At 49.0% G+C, this 21,660-nt stretch overlaps 1 protein-coding gene, 1 long non-coding RNA gene and 1 other non-coding gene across 3 annotated transcripts in view; 1 reads left to right on the top strand and 2 right to left on the bottom strand.

Annotated features, from left to right (window-relative positions):
* Positions 1 to 33: 33 nt before the first annotated feature.
* The window catches only part of LOC146335759 (uncharacterized), a 38,586-nt gene continuing 16,959 nt past the window's right edge, over positions 34 to 21,660 (bottom strand). Inside the window, exons 2-3 of the long non-coding RNA XR_014785858.1 lie at positions 1,880 to 2,009; positions 34 to 896 (exon numbers count right to left, since the gene is read on the bottom strand). This is a non-coding gene — a long non-coding RNA (uncharacterized LOC146335759). The remainder of the gene's footprint in view (positions 897 to 1,879; positions 2,010 to 21,660) is intronic.
* Positions 20,233 to 20,325, bottom strand: TRNAR-UCU (transfer RNA arginine (anticodon UCU)). Its single transcript has 2 exons — positions 20,289 to 20,325; positions 20,233 to 20,268 (listed from the first exon to the last, which is right to left on the bottom strand). It is a non-coding gene; the product is annotated as a tRNA-Arg (tRNA).
* SLC27A4 (solute carrier family 27 member 4) overlaps positions 20,958 to 21,660 on the top strand; it is a 49,377-nt gene continuing 48,674 nt past the window's right edge. The window contains exon 1 of the mRNA XM_084820687.1: positions 20,958 to 21,302. The gene's annotated coding sequence lies outside the window, so the exon portion shown is untranslated. The remainder of the gene's footprint in view (positions 21,303 to 21,660) is intronic.

The following is a 21,660-nucleotide window of genomic DNA, read 5'->3' as shown; positions in this document are numbered from 1 at the left end:
CTCTTTTTTTAATTTTATCATTCATTTTTTATTATAAAATTTCAACAAAACAAAACCATAAAGAGGAAAAGAAGAAAAAAATGTAGCTACATAGATCTGAATATAGCAATTTCACTACATAGATATTATACACACATGCGCGCGTATATATATATATATATATATATATATATATATATATATGAAAATACAGCTTTCTAAGAATTGTACATACATTTCAACAAAGGCAGACCAACTTTCCATAGAAGTATTTGTTTATTATATTTGTATACCGCTCCACATCCAAAGACTTCAGAGTGGTGAACAGCAGATAGGATAAAAGAATAAAACTATGTTAAAATCATTACTATTTTAAAAAAGTAACAGAGTTTGGATAAGCAGAGTTCTGATAAAACTGGCTGGTGCTGGAAGCAACACAGCATTGCCGCCTGCCTAACCTCCAGGGGCCAGGAGTTCCATAGGAAGGGGGCCACCACACCGAAGGCTCTTCTCTGAGTAGACTCCAGTTGGGCTACAGGCCCATGTGGAACCACAAGGGACATGCCCTCTGATGACCTCAGTGACCAGGCAGGTTGGTAAGGGAGAAGGCGCTCTCTCCGGTATCCTGGTCCCAGGTTGTTTAGGGCTTTGTACACTAGTCCCAAAACCTTAAGCCTGGCCCGTAGTGAATAGGCAGCCAGCGCAGTTCCCTCGGCAAAGGCGTTGCATGCTGAAAAGGGGCAGCTCCCGACAACAGCTGAGGTGCTGTGCTCTGCACTAGCGGCAGCTTCCAGAGTAGCCTTAAGGGCAGCCCCACATAGAGCACATCGCAGCAATCCAGTCTGAGGTCACCATTGTACCACTGTGGCCAAGCCATCCCAGGCCAGGAGAGGCTGTAGCAGGCAAATCGGCTGAAGCTGTTAAAAGACACAGTTACAAGACGGGGGGATACGTGGCTCAACAACACTACAAACGAGAAGGATCTTGGAATTGTTGTAGATCACAAGCTGAATATAAGCCAAGAATGGGATGTGGCTGCAAAAAAGGCCAATGCTATTTTGGGTTGCATTTATAGAAGCATAGCTTCCAAATCCCGGGAAGTACTAGTTCCCCTCTACTCAGCACTGGTTAGGCCTCATCTGGAGTACCATGTCCAGTTCTGGGCACCACATTTTAAGAAGGATGCAGACAAACCGGAGAGGGTTCAGAGAGGGCAGCAAAGATGATCAGGGGACTGGAAACAAAGTCCTATGAAGAGAGACTGAAAGAACTGGGCATGTTTAGCCTTGAGAAGAGAAGACTGAGGGGAGACAGGATAGCACCCTTCAAGTACTTGAAAGGTTGTCACAGAGTGGAAGGCCAGGATCTCTTCTCGATCATCCCAGAGTGCAGGATACAGAATAATGGGCTCAAGTGACAGGAATCCAGATTCTGGCTGATCATCAGGAGAAACTTCCGGACTGTTAGAGCAAGGCAACAATGGAACCCATTCACTAGGGCGTTGGTGGGCTCCCCCACACTGGAGACCTTCAAGACGAGGCTGGACAGCCATCTGTCAGGGATGCTCTGTCTTGGATTCCTGCATTGAGCAGGGGGTTGGACTTGATGGCCTTGTAGGCCCCTTCCAACCCTATTATTCTATGATTCTAAGACACTCAGAGCCACCATGGCCCCTTGGGCCTCCAGCAACAAGGATGGATTTTGGAGTACCCCCAGGCTACAGACCTGATCTTTCAGAGGGAGTGCAACCCCACCCAGAACAGGCAATGAGCCTATCTCCCAGACCTGGGAACCACTCACCCACAGGGCTTCCAGCTTGCCAAATTCAGCTTCAGTTTATTGGCCCTCATCCAGCCCATTACTGCATCTAGGCACCAATTCGGGACTTGCACAGCCTCACCTGATTCAGATGTCACAGGGAGATACAGCTGCATGGCATCAGCATACTGGTCATCATTCTCTGCGGCTGTACTGTTCCTCGGAAGTCCTGGCTTCTGCTTTCATGCCACGTTCGCAAGATTCCCGTTGTCCTGTTGGGATTAGGGAGAGTTAAAAGGGGGAGTTAAAGTTCCCAACCATTGCTTTGGATATGAGACCAGTTCTGTAGCCGCTTCACTGTATCAGCTGCGAATAAAGGATTGTTTTCTCATTGTCGGGAAGTCTCATAGACAGCCACAGTCATTACATCTAATGTAAATACTGGGATTTAATATTCAGTATTCCATGACAAAAAGTTGAGCGATTCACCTTTTGCTTGCTAAAAAAAAAAAAAAAAAGTTTCTAGTCTTCATGGACCCCTGGAAAATGTTGGATAGCTTGGGCAATGTTTCTTCAATGGCACACAAAAGCACAGGGGGATGTGGGTAGGTTTGTATCAGATAACTGAGTCACATTGAGACTGACTTCACTCCCCAGTTCTCTCCATATTAGAACTGCTTAGAGTGCAGAGATATTTTTTTTAATATGGAAAGCAGTATATAAGGGTGAAATCCTATGGGGATAGGTGGCCTCCTCCAAACTTGGAGGCGGCCACCTATCCAATATAGGGCAGGAGAAGCGCGGAGGGGATCATCGTCTCCGCCCTCCAGCCACCCTGCATTTGTGGCTAGCCGTGGGAAGGTGGAGTGGCGGAAGCGGCTGCTAGATGACACACAGGATGTTCCTCCTTCCCCGCCCCGTGGAGCGCCCTGTTTTGGCCGCTACACACTCCTCTTCCAAGCACAGGGCCATTCCACGCTGCCTGCAAGGCAGTGCAGGAGGGGGGGAAGGTCGGTTCCCAGAAAACCACATATCCAATGGCCGTCTAGCCACTGACTAGTGGCCATAGGATTACTCCCTCCATGTTTTAAAGAATAACAATTAAAGCAACATTCTTGATTGACTTTATTTTTAACAGTGTAGTTTTAGTTGACCAGTGGTTATTTTATTCTCCTGTTATTGTTATCTTTTCAGCTTTTATCTTTTTTGTTAGCCGCTTTGATCGTTTACCGGAAAGCGCTATATACATTTAGGTAATAAATCAATAACAAAACAAATGACCTCCCCTTTAGCCTAAGATATTGGGGCCATACACAAAAGGCATAAAAATCAAAATAAGCCCCAATATGTTACAATAAAACCATAAACATTCCAATTAAAAATTCAGACACATAAAAGCAACAAAGAAACTAAACATAAGCCAGCTCTGTAACTGTCTCTTTTCCCATACTCCAGTGTTTCCTAAATTCTGGAAAAACGAATAAACGTAAGTAAATCTCATTGATCTGTAGAGTTTATTTTTGAGCCCTGAATTCAGGGGTGTTGTTACACAATTAAGGGTGCAACCCTATACATATTTAAGGGTTTAGACAGAAAAAAAAAGTCCTACAATTCCCAGCATTCCCCAGCCTGCAGTGCTGGCTAGGGGATGCTGGGAATTTTAGGACATTTTTCTGTCTAAACACGCATAGGATTGAGCCCTCAAAGATTCAGAGGCCAGGCCAATAGGACAGAAATCTGCATAAAGTCTGCATATGTTGATTTATATCTATATATTCAAATGTAGAAATAGTAGGATTTATTTCAATTTCACAGGAGGCAAAGCCACCAAGTTAATTTTTCATCCAAATAATCTCAAAAGTAGTCAACTAATTTGCACCCTTCTTCGAGTCATCCCAAATGGACGGAACATGTTTTTTTTCTACGCTTATTTGCTATGCAGGGAGATATTATTGGGGGTGGGGGAGGGTGGCGCGGCATGTGGGGAGGGGAAAGTTAACCCATCCCCAACTGCAATCACCCTTGAAAATCACAATTAAGCAAAGAAAAAATCTTTCCACCGGCACCAATGGACACTCAAGCCTAAGATATAGATACAGGGCCAAGGCCGCACAGACTCAGTTCTGGCAACCCTGCCTATCTGAATTTATAAGGATGGTGGAGCTTTAATGATTTCTGAATACCCCCATTCTCCCTCCCCTAACCCAGACATTCCTGACATCGGCCGTTTGCTGCTTTTGGCTGTAGATTCTACAACGTAAGTATATAAGAAGAGCCCTGATGCTGGATCAGGCCAAGGGTCCATCCAGTCCAGTGTTTTGTTCACACAGTTGCCAACCAGCTGCTCACAGGAAGCCTACAAGCAGGACAGGAGTGCAAGAGCATCCTCCTGCCCATGTTCCCCAGCGACTGCTGCACAGAGGCATACTGTCTCTGATACTGGAAGTAGCACATAGCCATCAGGACAGGTAGCCATTGATGGGCTTTCTTCACATGGAGCCTCCCTCACGGAAGTTTGTGGGCTCTTTACATGATGTTGTGTCCTTCCAGGGTGTCGCCTGCACTAAATGCCCTTTGTTCCGTTTTTAAATGGATCGCAGATACTGAGCTATCACATTACCCCATCGTGCTCTGCTTGAGTTTCCACTGTGAAAAGAGGAAACACGACAAGAGGAGCGAGATCAATGAAAGATAATGGAAGGTTCCGATACAGGGAGAAGGAGGGAAGAGGAGGGGGGAAAGGAAGCACGTGAAAAAGGGAGTTGTCGTGATCTTGCTTTTAAAACGGAAGCAGAAAGCCCTGTTTTAAATGCAGGATTTTAGGCTGGTGTAGAGATGTTCCTAGCCTTCTCCAGAAATTTGTCCAACCTGCTTTTAAAGCCATCTCAATTGATGGCCATCGCTACATCTTGTGGTAGTGAGTTCCATAGATTAACTCTGCGCCGTGTGAAGCAGTCCTTCCTTTGATCTGCCCTGAATCTCCCACCAATCACCTTCATGGGACGGCCCCTTTGGGTTCTGGTATTATGAGAGAGGGAGAAAAATGTCTCTCCACTGTCGCCACACCAGGGATAGTTTTGTACACCTCTATTGTGTCTCCCCTCACTCGCCTTTTTCCCAAACCAACTGCGCACTGCATGAAGAAGCCCTTCCTTTTGTCTGGCCTGGATCTCCCACCAAACAGCTGTAGTAGAAGAAACCTAGAAAGGGGCCTGGGGGCGGGTGGGGGGGGGGCAGAGAGGCTGACTCAACGTTTGCTGCTCAGAGGAGATGTGCCTCTGTATGCTACATTTCACAGGGCTGTGATAGATTGGGTTGCACAGCCGAACGCATGATAGGGCGAGCGTGGAAATGCAGATCAAAGAGCAAGCCGCTGAGATTGGCTTGCCTTGCATTTCTCGCCAGGGCTGAGTGCTGGCCCAGGCTGCCCTTTTTCTGACAACTGAGTGGCACAATTCGCAGATCTGGGCTTCCGAAGCCAGAGATGCTGCCTCAGCAGCACAGTGAAACAGAGCTCACTGATGCACTCTGACCCTGATCTTCAGTCCTTGTTTGGCCGGATTCCCCTTCTGCAACAGGTTTTAATTAACGTTGCAAAACTGGGGGGGGGGGTTGCGTGGTCAGCAGCAACTGCTGATGTACACAGGTCAATTTCCTTATCTTAAGCTTCACTCGGAATTGTCACAGACTTTAGGCATTTTGTAGTGCTGGATTCGGGATCTGTCTTCCACAAGAGAAAGGAAGGGATCTGCTTGCAGACAGTCGTCCCACCCAATTTGGGCAGGGGAATTCCCCTCCCCACACAGTGCAACTCACCCTATTCAAAAGGATGTCCTGACTTTTTGTGTAGCATTTTGGGGGGGCTGGAGGGACAGCTGTGGGACAGAGCGGGTGGAGAAGTCCTCTTCTGTCAGTGCAGTTGATCCAGTGTAAACCTTTGACCCCAATTAATTTCTCCCCCTTTGTTATGCCCCTGTCTTTCCTACCTGCCAGCTAAGGATCATGCTGCTTACATCTGATAAAGTGCCTTGATGAAGTCAACGAAAGCGACCTGTCTGGAAGTTAAACAGTGGCCTGTTTGTGGCAGCCAGGGCCGGAGCGACCTTAAAAACGCAGACTTATTATGGCGCACGTTTTTTATAGACTGGAGCCCCACTTTGTCAGATGCATGAAGTTGACGCAGACTTGGGCGCCTGTCAGTCTGCCCAGAACTCTCTGTGTGCCCCCCGGCCCCATGTCCCATGAAGTTGCCTGCGGGGAGATGCGGGGCAGACAAAAGGATGGACTTCTTCGCACAGCGCAGAGTCAAACTGTGAAATTCGCTTCCACAAGACGTAGTGATGGCCACCAAACATGGACGGCTTTCAAAGGGGGTGCGACAAATTCCTGGAGGAGGAGGCTACTGGTCCTGATGCCTCTAGGCTACCTCCGGGATCAAAGGCAGTATGCCTGTGTACACCAGTTGCTGGGGAACATGGGCGGGAGGGCACTGTTGCACTCCTGTCCTGCTTGTGGGTCTCCCATGGGCAGCTGGTTGGCCACTGTGTGAACAGAAGGCTGGACTGGGTGGACCCTGGGTCTGATCCAGCAGGGCTCTTCTCATGTTCTTCAAAGACACAGAGACCCTCCAGCCCGGGTTTGGGGGTGCCACAGGCCTCTTTCTGTCTGTGCCACATGATGGCTATGGGGCTCCCCATGAACCATTTCTTGGGCCCGTGGGGGGGCTCCTTTCCTTCTCCAGGCACGTGGCACCCCGAGGGGAAAGGTCCCGCCCTTACAGTGCACAACAGCTGCCTTGCTTGCCTTGCTTGGCAACTTTTTCCTCTCCGCTCTCTCTTCCCAGGTCGACCCCTCCCTGCGGTTTCTACGCCCACCTCGCCAAACCGGGTCAAAAGTCGCACCCTGGGTTGTTCTTTTTTTCCTGAGGCCAAGCTCCCTTCCCGCCTTTGCAAGATTGGCAAAACCGCAAAGAGGAGCAGCAAGAGACAGGACCGGTGGCTTATGGGGCCTCTGTTAACAAAATAAAAATGAGCCTGCTTTCCTTTTTAAAGAGGTGCGGGTCCAGCAAATACGATGGGGGTGCCGAAGCACGCTCACTGGTCAGCAGTGTTATTTCTGCAGCAGCAACGCCCCTGTTTCCGCCAGCTCCTGCTCCCAGGGTAACCCCCTTCCCAGCTGTTCTCCCAACCAGCCTCCTTCAACCCCGTTGTCAAAGACACTAGCCAGCGGAGGCTGGTGGCTCCCAGGTCAGTGGCGCAGTGAATCCACTCCAGGTTTCAGTCAGAACTCTAAAGGAGCTCTCCAAGGCGCAAAGCTCCTTTAGAGCTCTGACTGGTTCTGACTGAAACCTGGAACGGACCCACTGCCCCACTGACCTCGGAGCCACCAGCCTCCACTGACACGAGCCGTGGCAAGTCTAGAACACGTGGCGCTTTTGGCTCAGGGCTGCCTACTCCAGTTATGGAGAAGGGCCCTAGCTCAGTGCTTGAGTCCCTGCTCTGCATGCCAAAGAGCCCAGGTTTGATTCCCAGCAGCTTCAGGTAGGGCTGGGAAAGTTCCTGCCTGAAACCTTCCAGAGCCACTACCGGGGTAGATCAGCCTTCCCCAATCTGGTGCCCTCCAGATGGATAGGACTACAACTCCCATACTCCCCCAGCCAGCTAGTCCAGCACATCTGGAGGGCATCAGTTTGGAGAAGGCTGGTGTAGGCAATGCTGAGCAATAATGGACCAGAGGTCTGACTCGGGAGAAGGCATATTCCTGTTTCCTTTATTGAGAACCATGAGGACTAGAATCTTGTTTTGCTTTAAGGAGGAAAACTATAGTTCAATGGTAGAGCACCTGCTTTTGTACTGGGCTTGATGGACCAAGGGTCTGACTCAGTATAAGGCAGCTTCTCATGGTCCTGTTTAATTCTTAGAATCCTGAGGACTAGAATCTTACTTTATTTTTAGGGAAAGGACCATAGCTCAGTGGTAGAGCCCCCTGCTTTGCATGCAGAAGGCCCCAGCTTTGACCCCTGGTATCTCCAGGTGGGGCTGGAAAAGAATCCTGCCTGACACACCCTGGAGAGCCGTTGCTGCCTGTCAGTGTAGGCAAAACCAAGTCAGGTGCATCAATGCAATTCAATATAAGACAGCTTCCTGTGTTCCTAGTTAAAACAGCCCTGCATTGAGAACCGTGAGGGCTGGAATCTTGTTTTGTTTTTAGGTGAAGGACAATTGCTCCGTTGTAGAGCACCTGCTCAGTATAAGGCCACTCCGTACATTCCTAAACAGCAGATGCTCTCTAAGACGAAGGTCTTTGTCCACCTTGTGGTTTGAGATCCTTTTAACTGGCAGGGCAGGACCTTTTAACCTGAAACTCCCTGCATGCAAAGCGTAGGCATGATCTAGGACAAAGAGCAAAGGCGTGCTGAGCCCTACCCCCAAAGTGGGTTCAGCTCCTTGGGTTGCTCCTTTAGAGCTCTGGCTGGTTCCGACGGAAACCCAGAACGGATTTACAGCCCCAACAAAATCGAAGCCACCACCTTCGGCTGCCCACAGGTATCTATTGTCAAGGACCAGATCGTGGCATGGCAAGGAAATTCTGCTGTTCCTAACCAGGCGGCACCGCTTCCACTGGTATAATTTCAGGTGCCTTCTATTACGATGAACTAGAATCACAGGTCGGAATTAAGATTGCCGGGAGAATTATCAACAACCTCAGATACGCAGACAATACCACCCTAATGGCAGAAAGTGAAGAGGATCTAAAGAGCCTCTTGTTGGGGTGAAAGTGGAGAGTGCAGAAGCTGGTTTGAAACTCAACATTAAAAAAACTAAGATCATGGCATCTGGCCCCATCACTTCCTGGCATATAGAAGGGGAAGAAATGGAAGCAGTGACAGATTTTACTTTCTTGGGCTCCAAGATCACCGCAGACGGTGACTGTAGCCATGAAATTAAAAGACGCTTGCTCCTTGGGAGGAAAGCTATGGCCAACCTAGACAGCATAGTAAGAAGCAGAGACATCACCTTGCCGACAAAGGTCCGTCTAATCAAAGCTATGGTTTTCCCAGTAGCAACGTTTGGCTGTGAGAGCTGGACTATAAGGAAGGCTGAGCGCTGAAGAATTGATGCTTTCAAACTGTGGTGCTGGAAGAAACTCTTAGGAGTCCCCTGGACTGCAAGGAGGTCCAATCAGTCCATCCTAAAGGAAATCAACCCTGAGTGCTCATTGGAAGGACAGATACTGAAGCTGAAGCTCCAATATTTTGGCCACCTAATGCGAAGAGAAAACTCCCTGGAAAAGACCCTGATGCTGGGAAAGACTGAAGGCAAAAGGAGAAGGGGACGGCAGAGGATGAGGTGGCTAGATAGCATCACCGATGCAATGAATATGGACTTGAGCACGCTCCGGGAGAGAGCGCAGGACAGGAAGGCCTGGCGTGCTGTGGTCCATGGGGTCACGAAGAGTCGGACACGACTGAACGACTGAACAAGAACAACAAAAGCAGTCTTCCCAAGTCTTCCCTCCAGATGTTTTGGACTAGAACCCCCAGGAGCGTTCCTGACCATTGGTCATGCTAGTAGGACAGATTGGAGTTGGAGTCCAAAACATCACCAGACTTGAGGAAGCTGAACTAGAGCGATTGCGCTGCTTCCCTGCAGAAGAGCAGGCTGGAGACAGCCACATATTGGGGATGCTGTAGGAGATTTCCTGCATCAGCAGAGGGGTGGACTAGATGATCTCTGAGGACTCACTGAACTCTACAGTGTCTCAGTTCAAAGTCCCCCCCCCCAAGGCATGTGGTCTGACTGAATTAGGTGCTTTGATGCAATTCGGCATAAGGCAGCTTCCTGTGTTCCTGGTTAATACAGCCGTTTATTGAGAACCATGAGGACTGGGATCTTGGTTTTTTTCAGGGGAAGGTAGCTCCATTGTAGAGCACCTGCTCAGTGTGAGGCTGCTCCCTACATTCCTAATCAGTAGATAATCTCTAAGGCGAAGGTCTTTTCCCATTCCTACTACTATTCCTGAAGGTCTTTTCCCATTCCCTCTAGAACTGCCATGATGGTCCAGGAAAATGACTAAGAGCAGAGCGAGTTTCCTGGGAGAAGTTATTGGGGCAGTACAGTGCAGAGAAGGGCAGAGAATAGATGGGGATCTACTGGTAGGTCTCTGGATGATTTGCAGAAGATCAGACAGCAAGGCTTTCCAAGTCCTAATAATCAACAAAGATAATCAACAACTGGCCCATGAGAAAAACCACAACATCCAAACTCCGGTTGGGAAAGGCGGACCAAGCAAAATGCCACCAAAGACTGTGCAAGCTTTTGAGTTCTCCAGAACTGGTCCTAATTAAAGGATAGTTTAACAAGAGCAAATGCCGCCCGCAGATCACCTCATAAGTGGTGACCTGGGAGTATGCAAAGAGGATATTGTATTTCTGGGAAGGGTGGTTTGAGCTGCATAGCTAAGTCCTGATCCTTGCAATCATTTGGGAGGTGCAGATCCAAAATACAGAGTGAACAAATTCCTCAAACAACCCTGGTTCAGGGTGGGGAGGGCAAAGCCAAAAACAGAGGAAGAAATAAGGGACTGGAAGTGGAGGCGCACACAGTGCTGTGCAGTCCTGCGAACTCTGTACGCTTTTGCCTCTGGCTTCACCCATTTTGCCTCTGGCTTCACCCATTATTGAATCTGGCTTCACCCATTTTGCCTCTGGCTTCACCCGTTATTGAATCTGGCTTCACCCATTACTGAATCTGGCGCCATCCCCTTTTGGCTGAAGCTTAAATTGACTTTTCCTGTGAGTAAACAGCTCTTCATAGGGAAAAAAAAAAAAAGGCTCCCCTCTCCAGGCTTAAAGCCTGGAAGGTGGGAAGATGCCTTGAAACTCGATGCGTGTGTTTGAGACTGCAGTTCACACACCCAGAGTGAACAGTGTCTGTAGTTGTGGGGTTTCTTTCTGTTGCAACTGCTTCAAACTGCCAAAGAGGCAGGTTGCAAATTGAAACTGAAGAGTGTGTTGTCTCTTCAGCAGGTGCTAGGAAAGGAAGGAGGAAAAGGGTGTGTCTAGTCTAGTGAGACAGTGTGATATCATGTGGTCCCAATGAGACAGACAAAGGCAGGTTTGAGATCTGCTGTGAGAGGCATGGAATGGATTTGCGTGTGTGGGTGTGCACGCGCGAACAGACCATTTAATACTCAAGAGAAAATTCCATGGATTGGGAACATATATATCCCTGCAGAATGCAAGCTGCATTTCCTGGTAATTTTGTCAGCATATGTCAGATGCACACACAATCACATTTTGTTCTAAGCTAATAACCCTGAATTCCTTAGCTTTTTCCCCATACGGAAAATATTACAACCCCTTGATTATTCTGACTGCCCTTCTCTGTACCCCTTTCAGTTCTATTATATATTTTCTCAGATGGGAAACCCAGAACCGTACAGAATGTTCCAATAGCGGTACCACCATAGATTTAAACAAAGATATTGTGATACTTGACACCCATTCCTAATCACCATTCTAAACTTCATTTTGTATCTTTCATTGCAACAGCGCCGAGTTTCAATGATGTCTTCATAAATCCAAGATCTCTTCCCTGCGCATATCGAACTAAGACTCCATTGATGTGATTGTGAAATCGGGATTTCTTTTGCTCCAGTGTACCTTACTTGGCACAGAATTACGCTGAACTTCATTTGTGATTCCGTCACCCATTCGCCTAGTTTAGGGAATCCTTTAGGAGCTATTTACACTCTGCCTAGGAGTTCATGGTGCTAAACAAGGTGGGAGCATTGACACAGCCAGCTTTTAACTCCCAACTTCATCCTTTCCATAGAAATGCCAGACCAAACACTTGAATGGCAGAAAACTTTTATGGGAACATTTTTTCCTCCTTACATGCAAACCAAGGAAACATGCAATTTCAACATGCAATTGATTTCGACATGCAATTATGCAAGGGACGGAGAGGAACCAAATAAAAGGGTGAGACCACTCTCTGCAATGGATCATCTACATGTTGCCCAGAAATAATATAACTTAAATTAAACAATGTGAACAATTCCGGACTCTTTATTTTAAAAAGGAAGCCAAAATGTCTAAATCCAAACTGGTGGATGCACCAAACAGTGAACAGAAGGTTCTCTGATGTGTCCTAGGTCTGATTTAAAAAGCCCTTGCCAGTCCGAACAAGTATAGAGTTTCACCCCTGTGTGAATTCCTTGACATAAACTAAGTTGTGAGCTCTGAAGCTCTTTCCACACTCCATGCATTTATATGTTTTATTTCCTGTGTGAATTCTTTGATGCAAGTCAAGCTGCTGACAGTGAGGGCTTCTCCACACGAGGCTAAAATCCTACACCCTTACCGGGACTTCTGCTTCTGGATTCCTTGCAGTATTAAGATCGCCGCCTTTACATGTGTTTTTTTCCCCAGGGGGGTTTCTTTCTGGACAAGTTCTATATGTTTCATTATACAGTTCTATACGTTTCATTATACTCCTTGGGAATAATGCTGCTATAACGGCCAGAAATCACAGGAGGGGCCCTGTAGGTTGACAATGTTGTGTAAAGGACCGGCAAAAAAAGTGAGTGACCAATCACGAGTGCACAATAAAAACCTCATGTAGAAATGCCCTGACTGATGCTCTTTCCACACTCCATGCATTTATATGCTTTCTCTCCTGTATAAATTATTTGATGTCTAGTGAGGTTTCCTAATGAAGGTCTTTCCACACCCCGTGCAGTTGTATGGTTTCTCTCCTGCAAGAATTCTTTGATGCCCAATAAAGCTTGATTTATGCCTAGATATTCTGCCACACACAATGCACGCACTCCTTTCCTCTGTGCATTTTTCGTCGGTTGGGTTTTTCATGCAAGTGATGCCCCTGGTATGGGATGGACCTCTTCTTCCATCTCTCTGCTCAGCTTCTCTCAAGCCTTGTGGATTCAACTTGATTGTCAAAATTATCTCTTGCCTCTTGACGCTTGGCTCTTCCAGATAATACACCAGGCCTCTTGTTCTGACCCTCTGATCCGTTGACTGCTGGAACAAAAAGAGAGTTGTGCTTGAGAGCAAAAGAGAGAAATACAGCCCCAGATCAGGGCCTGCCGCTCCCCTAAGGAGCAGGGTTTTGTTCCTGATCCTTCGCTGCATCTCTGAATTTTTAGTTTTTTTTAATGTTGAGTTTCAAACCAGCTTTTGCACTCTCCTCTTTCACCCTCAACAAGAGGCTCTTTAGATCCTCTTCGCTTTCTGCCATTGGGGTGGTATCGTCTGCGTATCTGAGGTTGTTGGTAATTCTCCCGGCAATCTTAATTCTGACCTGTGATTCATCCAAACCGGCGTTTCTCATTATGTACTCTGCATATAAGTTAAATAAGCAGGGTGACAATATGCAGCCTTGTCGTACTCCTTTCCCAATTTTGAACCAATCGGTTGTTCCATGTCTGGTTCTTACTGTTGCTTCTTGACCCTCGTACAGGTTTCTCAGGAGACAGGTAAAGTGGTCTGGTACTCCCATCACTTTAAGAATTTGCCACACAATCAAAGGCTTTAGCATAGTCAATAAAGCAGAAATAGATGTTTTTCTGGAATTCTCTTGCTTTCTCCATGATCCAGCGAATGTTGGCAATTTGATCTCTAGTTCCTCTGCCTCTTCGAAACCCCGCTTGTACCTCTGGTAGTTCTCGGTTTGCATACTGCTAAAGCCTAGCTTGTAGGATTTTGAGCATCACCTTGCTGGCATGTGAAATGAGCGCAATTGTATGGTAGTTTGAACACTCTTTGGCATTGCCCTTCTTTGGAATTGGAATGTAAACTGACCTTTTCCAGTCTTGTGGCCACTGTTGAGTGTTCCAAATTTGTTGGCATATTGAGTGCAGCACTTTAACAGCATCATCTTTTAGGATTTTAAATAGCTCAGCTGGAATACTGTCATCTCCGCTAGCTTTGTTGTTAGTAATGCTTCCTAAGGCCCACTTGACTTCACTGTCTAGGATGTCTGGCTCAAGTTCAGTGACCGCAGTATCATGGCTATCAGGGACATTCAGATCTTTCCTGTATAGTTCTTCTGTGTATTCTTTCCACCTCTTCTTAATCTCATCGGCTTCTGTTAGGTCCCTGCCTTCTTTGTCCTTTATCATGCCCGGCTTTGCACAAAACGTTCCCTTGAGATCTCTGATTTTCTTGAAAAGATCTCTAGTCTTTCCCATTCTGTTGTTTTCCTCCATTTCTTTGCATTGTTCATTTAAGAAGGCCTTCTTGTCTCTCCTTGCTATTCTCTGGAACTCTGCATTCAGTTGGATATATCTTCCCCTTTCTCCCTTGCTTTTCGCTTCCCTTCTTTCCTCAGCTACTTGTAAAGCCTCATCAGACACAGCCACTTGGCTTTCTTGCATTTCTTTTTCTTTGGGATGGATTGAGTTGCTGCCTCCTGAACAATGTTACGGACCTCTGTCCATAGTTCCTCAGGCACTCTGTCTATCAGGTCTAATCTGTTCATCACCTCCACTGTATATTCATAAGGGATATGATTTAGGTCATACCTGAATGGTTTAGTGGTTTTCACTATGTTCTTCAATTTCAGCCGAAATTTTGCAAGAAGCAGCTCATGATCTGAGCCACAGTTAGCTCCAGGTCCTGTTTTTACTGACTGTATGGAGCTTCTCCATCTTTGGCTGCAAAGGACATAATCAGTCTGATTTCGATATTGACCATCTGGTGATGTCCATGTGTAGAGTCGCCTCTTGTGCTGTTGGAGAAGAGTGTTTGCTATGATCAGCGTGTTCTCTTGGCAGAACTCTATTAGCCTTTGTCCTGCTTCATTTTGTACACTGTTATCCCGGTGATTTCTTGACTTCCTACTTTAGCATTCCAATCCCCTATGATGAAGAGGACATCTTTTTTGGGTGTTAGTTCTAGAAGGTGTTGTAGGTCTTCATAGAACCGATCAATCTCAGCTTCTTCAGCATCAGTGGTTGTGGCATAGAGTTGAATTACTGTGATGTTGAATGGTTTGCCTTGGATTCGTACTGAGATCATTCTGTCGTTTTTGAGATTGTACCCCAGTACTGCTTTCCCCACCCTTTTGTTGACTATGAGTGCTACTCCATTTCTTCTCAGGGATTCTTGCCCACAGTAGTAGATATGATGGTCACCTGAATTAAATTCGCCCATGCTTGTCCATTTTAGTTCGCTGATTCCCAAGATGTCGATGTTCAATCTTGCCATCTCATGTTTGACCACCTCCAGCTTACCTTGATTCATTGATCTTACATTCCAGGTTCCTAAACAATATTGTTCTTTACAGCATCGGACTTCCTTTTCACCACCAGACACATCCACAGCTGAGTGTCCTTTCGGCTTTGGCCCCAGCCGCTTCACTCTTTCTGGCGCTACTTGGAAATACCCTCTGCTCTTCCCCAGTAATATATTGGACACCTTCCGACCTGAGGGTCTCATCTTCCGGCGTCCTATCTTTTAGCCTTGTGATACGTTCCATGGGGTTTTCTTGGCAAGAATACTGGAGTGGGTTGCCATTCCCTTCTCCAGTGGACCACGTTTTGTCAGAACTCTCCGCCATGACCTTGGGTGGCCCTGCACGGCATAGCTTATGGCTTCACTGAGTTACGCAAGCCCCTTTGCCACAACAAGGCAGTGATCCATGAAGGGCTGGACTAGTACCTTGTATTTTTTATGCATACACACACACCATCTATAAAAACAAATAAATAAACATTTGAGTTTCTCAGAAGGCCAAAACTTGTACCAGAGTCCTGATTAGCATGTAGCACTGGTTTGGTGTAGTGGTTGTAGTGCTGGACTGGGACTGGGGAAATGCAGCTTCAAGTCCCCACTTGGTCACTAAGGGAGCAATGTTATGGCTGCTAGACAGCGGCTAGACTGCCATAGGATATCTGGTTTTCTGGGAACTGACCTTGGAGCCCATGCTCCAAGGTTGGTTCCTGGAGAACTGACCTCCCCCAACTTCCACATTGCCTTGGAGGCTGTGCGGAACAGCCCCGTCCTCCGTGCTCGCAAGAGCAGCGCGGAGCGGCCAAAAAGGGGTGTGTCTGGGGGGCGTTCTGGGGCAGGGAGGGTGGAAATGCCTGTACGACACATCCAATGTGTCGTACAGAAGCATCCTCCCTTGCGCCATCCTCCCGTGGCTAGACAGCTGCAATCAGCTACCTAGCCGAAAATGCAGGGCAGGAGAAGCGCAGAGGGAACAATCTGAACAAGATTGTGCCCTAAGTGTCTTAGAGTCTGTCACTGACTCTCAGCTTAACCTACCTTACAGGGTTGCTGTGAAGATCAGATGGATCGGAGATCATGAATGCTGTTTTGGGCTCCTTGAAGGAAAAGGGGGGATATAAACGTAACAAAAGAATACATACATTTATTCTGGAATAAACCTTCGTGGACTTGGAAGTGTTTACTGATAGATTCAGGGAGAGTCAGAGAGAGAGAGACAGAGAGAAGATAATGTGTCACTGTCACTACTTTCTGAAATTTTCTTCCTCGGTGTTTACAACATATTGCCAACATATTCTTTTTTATTATTATTACATTTCTACACTGCCCAATAGCAGAAGCTCTCTGGACGGTTTACAAAGATTAAAAAGCTTCACAAAACACATTATACATAGTATAAAAACCATTTACGTAGAAACATATAAACAGACTGCGCACACACAGAGACTCATATACCTAAACATTTTTAAACAATCAAGAATAAGAAAAATCCAGGACTTGATTAAAACCTCATCACATGCTGCCAAACGGCTGAGAGAAGAGAAAGGTCTTAACCTGGCGCCGAAAAGGTAACAATGTTGGTCCCAAGTGGGCCTTGTTGGGGAGATCATTTATAACTGGGGGGCCACCACCAAGAAGGCCCTAACAACATAAGAAGAGCCCTGCTGGATCAAGGGTCTATCTAGTCCAGTGTTCTGTTCACACAGTGGCCAACCAGCTGCCCACGGGAAGCCCACAAGCAGGACATGAGTGCAACAGCACCCTCTCCCTTGTTGCCACCTTCTGAGCCCTCGTGTTCTTGAAGTATTCCTGCTCTTTCCTCCCCCTCCACCCCTTCCCACTTTTGCAGATGCTGTTGCAATCGCTGACCCACTTTCTCTCATGCTTGTGGGGAGGAGAAAGTAGAGGCCAAGAGAGGTCAGGGGTGGGCAATTTGTGGCCCTCCAGATGTTTTGGTCTACAACTCTCATGAACCCTCACCACTGGCTATGCTGGCTAGGGCTGATGGGGCCCTCCAGATGCCAAAACATCTGGGTGGCATGTTGCCCCCCCATTTTGTGGAGGTATACAAAATTATGCATGGTGTTGAGAAAGTGGATAGGGAGAGGTTTCTCTCCTGTTACTAGAACCCAAAGGGGCCGTCCCATGAAGGTGATTGGTGGGAGATTCAGGACAGATCAAAAGAAGGACTTCTTCATACAGTGCAGAGTTAATCTATGGAACTTACTACCACAAGACGTAGCGATGCCCACCAGTTTGGATGGCTTTAAAGTGGGGTTGGACAAATTCCTGGAGGAGAAGGCTATCAATGGCTACTAGTCCTGATGGCTATGTGCTACCTCCAGTATCAGAGGCAGTGAGCCTATGTGCACCAGTTTCTGGGGATCATGGGCAGGAGGGTGCTGTTGCACTTGTGTCCTGCTTGTGGGTTTCCTGTGGGCAGCTGGTTGGTCACTGTGTGAACAGCATGCTGGGCTAGATGGATCTTTAGTGTGGTCCAGCAGGGCTCTTCTGATGTTCGTACATGCTCCCCAGAGCGAGGCTTGAAGCATGGCGTGTTGTGTAAAATGCCAGCAGCCATCTTGATGTAGAAAACAATATCCTGCCAGTCACTGAGGGAGACACCAGGGATGTCCGCCCACCTCGAAGGGGGTCCCTCTGGGAATGGTGGAAGAGCCCCACTTCCTCCTACCCCTCTTTGCTGCTGACGTAAAGTGAACTGCCCCAGCCAGAAACTCAGGAGGAGTGAGGGACATCTTATTCCTCGTAGAGAGGCCTTGTCTCCAAAGCCAAGGGCTGCCACTGGATGCAAAATACTGCTTTTGTTGCTCTTTAACAGTGGGAAAAGTGCACTGTGACTGCTGGGATGATCCCCCTCCCAGACTCAAGGCATGGCCTGGGGTTAATCTATGTCATGCCATGCACCCAAACCATCCCTGAAGAGCAGTGCGACTGTGGGAACTGTCCCCCCTCTCACATCCGCCTTAATTCCCAGCTCAGAAGGTGAGCTGGGGCTCTTATGAGTTGCAGTGTCCCAGTTTTCAGGCACTCTTGGAGCCCTGGACAAGCAGCTGGACAGAGACGAATTCCAGCACTCCTCCCAAGCTTGGAGCCAAGGTGAGAGAAGGAAAATGTGCCCGCTTTTGTACAGAGGTTCAGAGATGCTTTCCCTGATGCTGGGAAAGACTGAAGGCAAAAGGAGAAGGGGGCGGCAGAGGATGAGATGGCTAGATAGCATCACCGATGCAATGAATATGGACTTGAGCACGCTCCGGGAGAGAGCACAGGACAGGAAGGCCTGGCATGCTCTGGTCCATGGGGTCACGAAGAGTCGGACACGACTGAACAACAACACTAGTCCTCACTGCTGCTAAGAAAAGCTTGCGAATATGTGGGCAGCATTATCAGAAAGAACTGTGGGATGGGGGCCCTTTGAGTTATACATAAATGTACACTTGCATACTTTTTCGTTGGTTTGTCTCCTCCCAGCCTCATCATCATTTGCTGGAATAAATCATCCACTTCTTGTCACGTAAAAACACAAAAAGCACCCTGCTGGATCAGAGCAGGTCCAACTTGATTAGTCCTCACTTGTAAAGCAGGTAACGCTGACCTGCACCACCATTGTAGCATTAACATTCATTTTTTATTCGCGAGGAAACGTACAACATCAGCACCCATCCAACAGATCATGATCCATTTATTGTCTTATATTAAAATAATAAAGCAGGGCATACAGATCATGCACTGGTCAAGGACTGGCCTTGTTTCTAGATTTTTAACTAACTTTTTACATCACTCTCTCTGTTTCTGATGTCTAAAGAGGTGTGCCTTATTTATGTAGCCAAAACAGTACAATGCACGCACAAGAAAGAGGTATCAGCAGTCTCCAGGAAATCCCAAAGATTGTGGGGCAGGGGGAACCCCTGCATGAGGATATAAACCCCAAATAAATCTAGGACTAAGTATTCTGAGTGGCTATGGAATGCTGACTGTCTTTGAAAGCAACTAAGCGCAATTGCAACCAAATAGGCTTTAGGTCTTAGAAGGATATTGTCCGGCACTAAATTATAATATTTGTAAATCAGTAAATGACCACACAGAGATTGGTTTAAGACTGTTTAGTTAAAAGTCCCAGTTTCCGCCTTCCTCAGTAAACATCACTTATCTCAGCTGTATAACTGGGGAAAGCAGAATATTTAACTCAACAGTCTCAAACCTATCTCTGTTTCAAGAGGATTTACGACGACAGAAATAAAACTGCGCCTGTAACAAAATGTTGCGGGACTTCTGTTCAGTGTTCCAGCCATTGCAATGTTTGGGAGCTTTCCGTCTTTTAGGGGTACCCCCCCAAAACGTGTTTTTTTCTCTTTTTTCTTTTTTTAGTAGGTTCCCCCAAGCCTACTATTACTGCCCACGGCTTGTGTTTGTCTTGGGCCATTTTCGTTACAGAAAGACCACCTTTGCAGAAATGAGCTCTTTCTTCATATATCAGGGATAATTTTTGATAAAAATTGGAGCCCAAAGGCAACTGCTCACAAAAGATCCCTGACCTTTTACAAAATGCATTCATGATCCGAACAGACTTTGTTTTCTTTGGGGCGCCACATTGAAATGTTTCTTTTGGGAGGGCTCGTGACCTGAAAGGCAACCTAAAAAAATCTTCATTAAAGAAATAGTAATTCTTTTGCCCAGGCATTTTAACATTTTAGTTAATAATGCAATATATGTTTGCATGAAATTGGCTGTTGTGCATTTGTCTGGCTTGCTGGTTGAGAGCTGCCGTTTTAATCGTTTGTCTTCTAATGTGTAGTTGCATGGGTTTTATATTCGATTTGGTTGCTTGGTTTGTACACTGCTCTGGGATCCATTGTGGATGAAGGGCGGTTTATACGTTTTAGAAACAACAACAACAACAACAAAGCTGCCTGGGGATGCTGGGGGTGGTAGGGCTTCGTCTGTCTCAACATGCATAGGATTGCGCCCTAACAAGAGTATTTAATTAATGGATTAGAGGCCGACATCCTAATTTAGCCTCCGGTTGCGAAAGGTCAGGCTTTTGCAAGGGCTAGAACTAGAAGATGAGATGTGACGCAGGGGAGACAGACGCGACAAGGAGCCGCTCCGTTCATGAGCGGCGAAAACTTTCCTCCAACCCGCTGTCCCCCGGCACCGCCCGTACGCGCTTTTTTTTTCGCTTGCAAGGTCAGGCCCGCCCGAAGCTGCACGGATGCAAAATGCGACTCTGGTGGGACTCGAACCCACAACCTTTGAATGACTCCGCCCGCCATCCGTCTAGAAGTCCAATGCGCTATCCATTGCGCCACAGAGCCTGCCGCGTCCTGGAGGCTGAGCCTGCCCGTCCTCTCCTTTGGCCTCCCTCCGCCGGCGAGCGGCTGAAGAACTGGCTCGTTTCCCCGGCGCCGCCGAGCCCGCCCAGCGGCTCGGCGCCGGGGCAGCCGCGCCGCCGGCTTGGCACGCGCGGGGGCGCAGAGCGGCGCCCCCGCGCCGGGCCCCCTCGCAGCTTCCCGTTGCGCGGCCAGCTCCGCCGCTCGGCGCCCTTGGCGAGGGGCCCGCGCGGGCTCGCGCCATGCAGCGCCTCGGAGCGGCCGGGCCCGGGGGCCCGCCCGCGTCTGGGCCCCTTCCGCCCGGGCGCGGGGGCCCACCGCGGAGGAGGCCCTGCACGGGGGGCGGCGGCGCCGCGCGCCCCCCGCAGCGGAGGCTGTGCGCTCTCTGGCGGGCAGCGCGCCCCGACGCGGCGCCCCGAGGGGCTGGGCCCGCTTGGCGGGCGGGGGCCGCCCCTCGAGGCTGCTGGGCGGGAGCCGGAGCCCCGCCGACGCCGGGGCCACCAGCCGCCGCTGCCTCTCCTCCGGCGAAAGACTACGCGCCCCGGGATGCCTCGCGCCGCGCGCTGCCGGCGCCCCCTGGAGGGTCCTCGCCGTTGCTGCAGGCCCCCCGCAGCATCAGTCGCGACGCTTTTGCCGCTGCCGCCGCGGCGCGGGCTTTTGCGGCGGATCTCCCCCGCCCTCCTCCTCCTCCTCTCGCCGTGCTCGCGCAGAAGGGAGGGCAGCGCAGGTGGGGGGGGGAGGAGGAGGAGGAGGCAGAGCCGGCCGGGAGGAGCCGGCGCTGATCAGGAGATCCGAGCCCTTCGCGGGAGGAGGCGCCGGCGGCAGAAGCCCTTTGACAGCTGCTGGCGCGGCTGCGACGCTGCTGCCGCTGCCGGTGCGGCCGCATCGGGGCTGCGCCGCCCTCCTCTCGCGCGCGGGGATGCGGCGGGGCGGCCGCCCGTGAGCCGGAGGGGAGGAAAGAGGCGAGTGCGCTCGCGGGGAGGGGGCTCTGCTGCAGGGGCGGGCCGGGGCGGGGGGCGACCCGCCGGCGCGGCTGGGCGGGCGCGGGGGGCGCGGGGGAGGCGTCGCCGGACGCCCCCCGGGAGCTGCTGTGGGTCGTTCCAAGCGGGGTGGGGCCTCGGGATGCAGGGGTGGCCCATCTATGCACCCCCCATACACACACACACACACACCACTCGCGTGCCCGTGCAAGACTGGGGGGGACCCCCCCCCAGACAGACAAACTCTGCCTGCGTTAGGGGATGTGACAGGGAGGTCTGGGGGAAGACCGGCGACCGTCTTTTCCTACTTAGTGTGTTAATCCTACCTAGAGTAGACCCC

Source organism: Heloderma suspectum, chromosome 14, assembly GCF_057233095.1.
Source record: "Heloderma suspectum isolate Gila_16-S chromosome 14, 16-S_ref, whole genome shotgun sequence".
Taxonomy (NCBI): domain Eukaryota; kingdom Metazoa; phylum Chordata; class Lepidosauria; order Squamata; family Helodermatidae; genus Heloderma; species Heloderma suspectum.
This window is presented reverse-complemented; position numbering and strand designations above follow the sequence as displayed.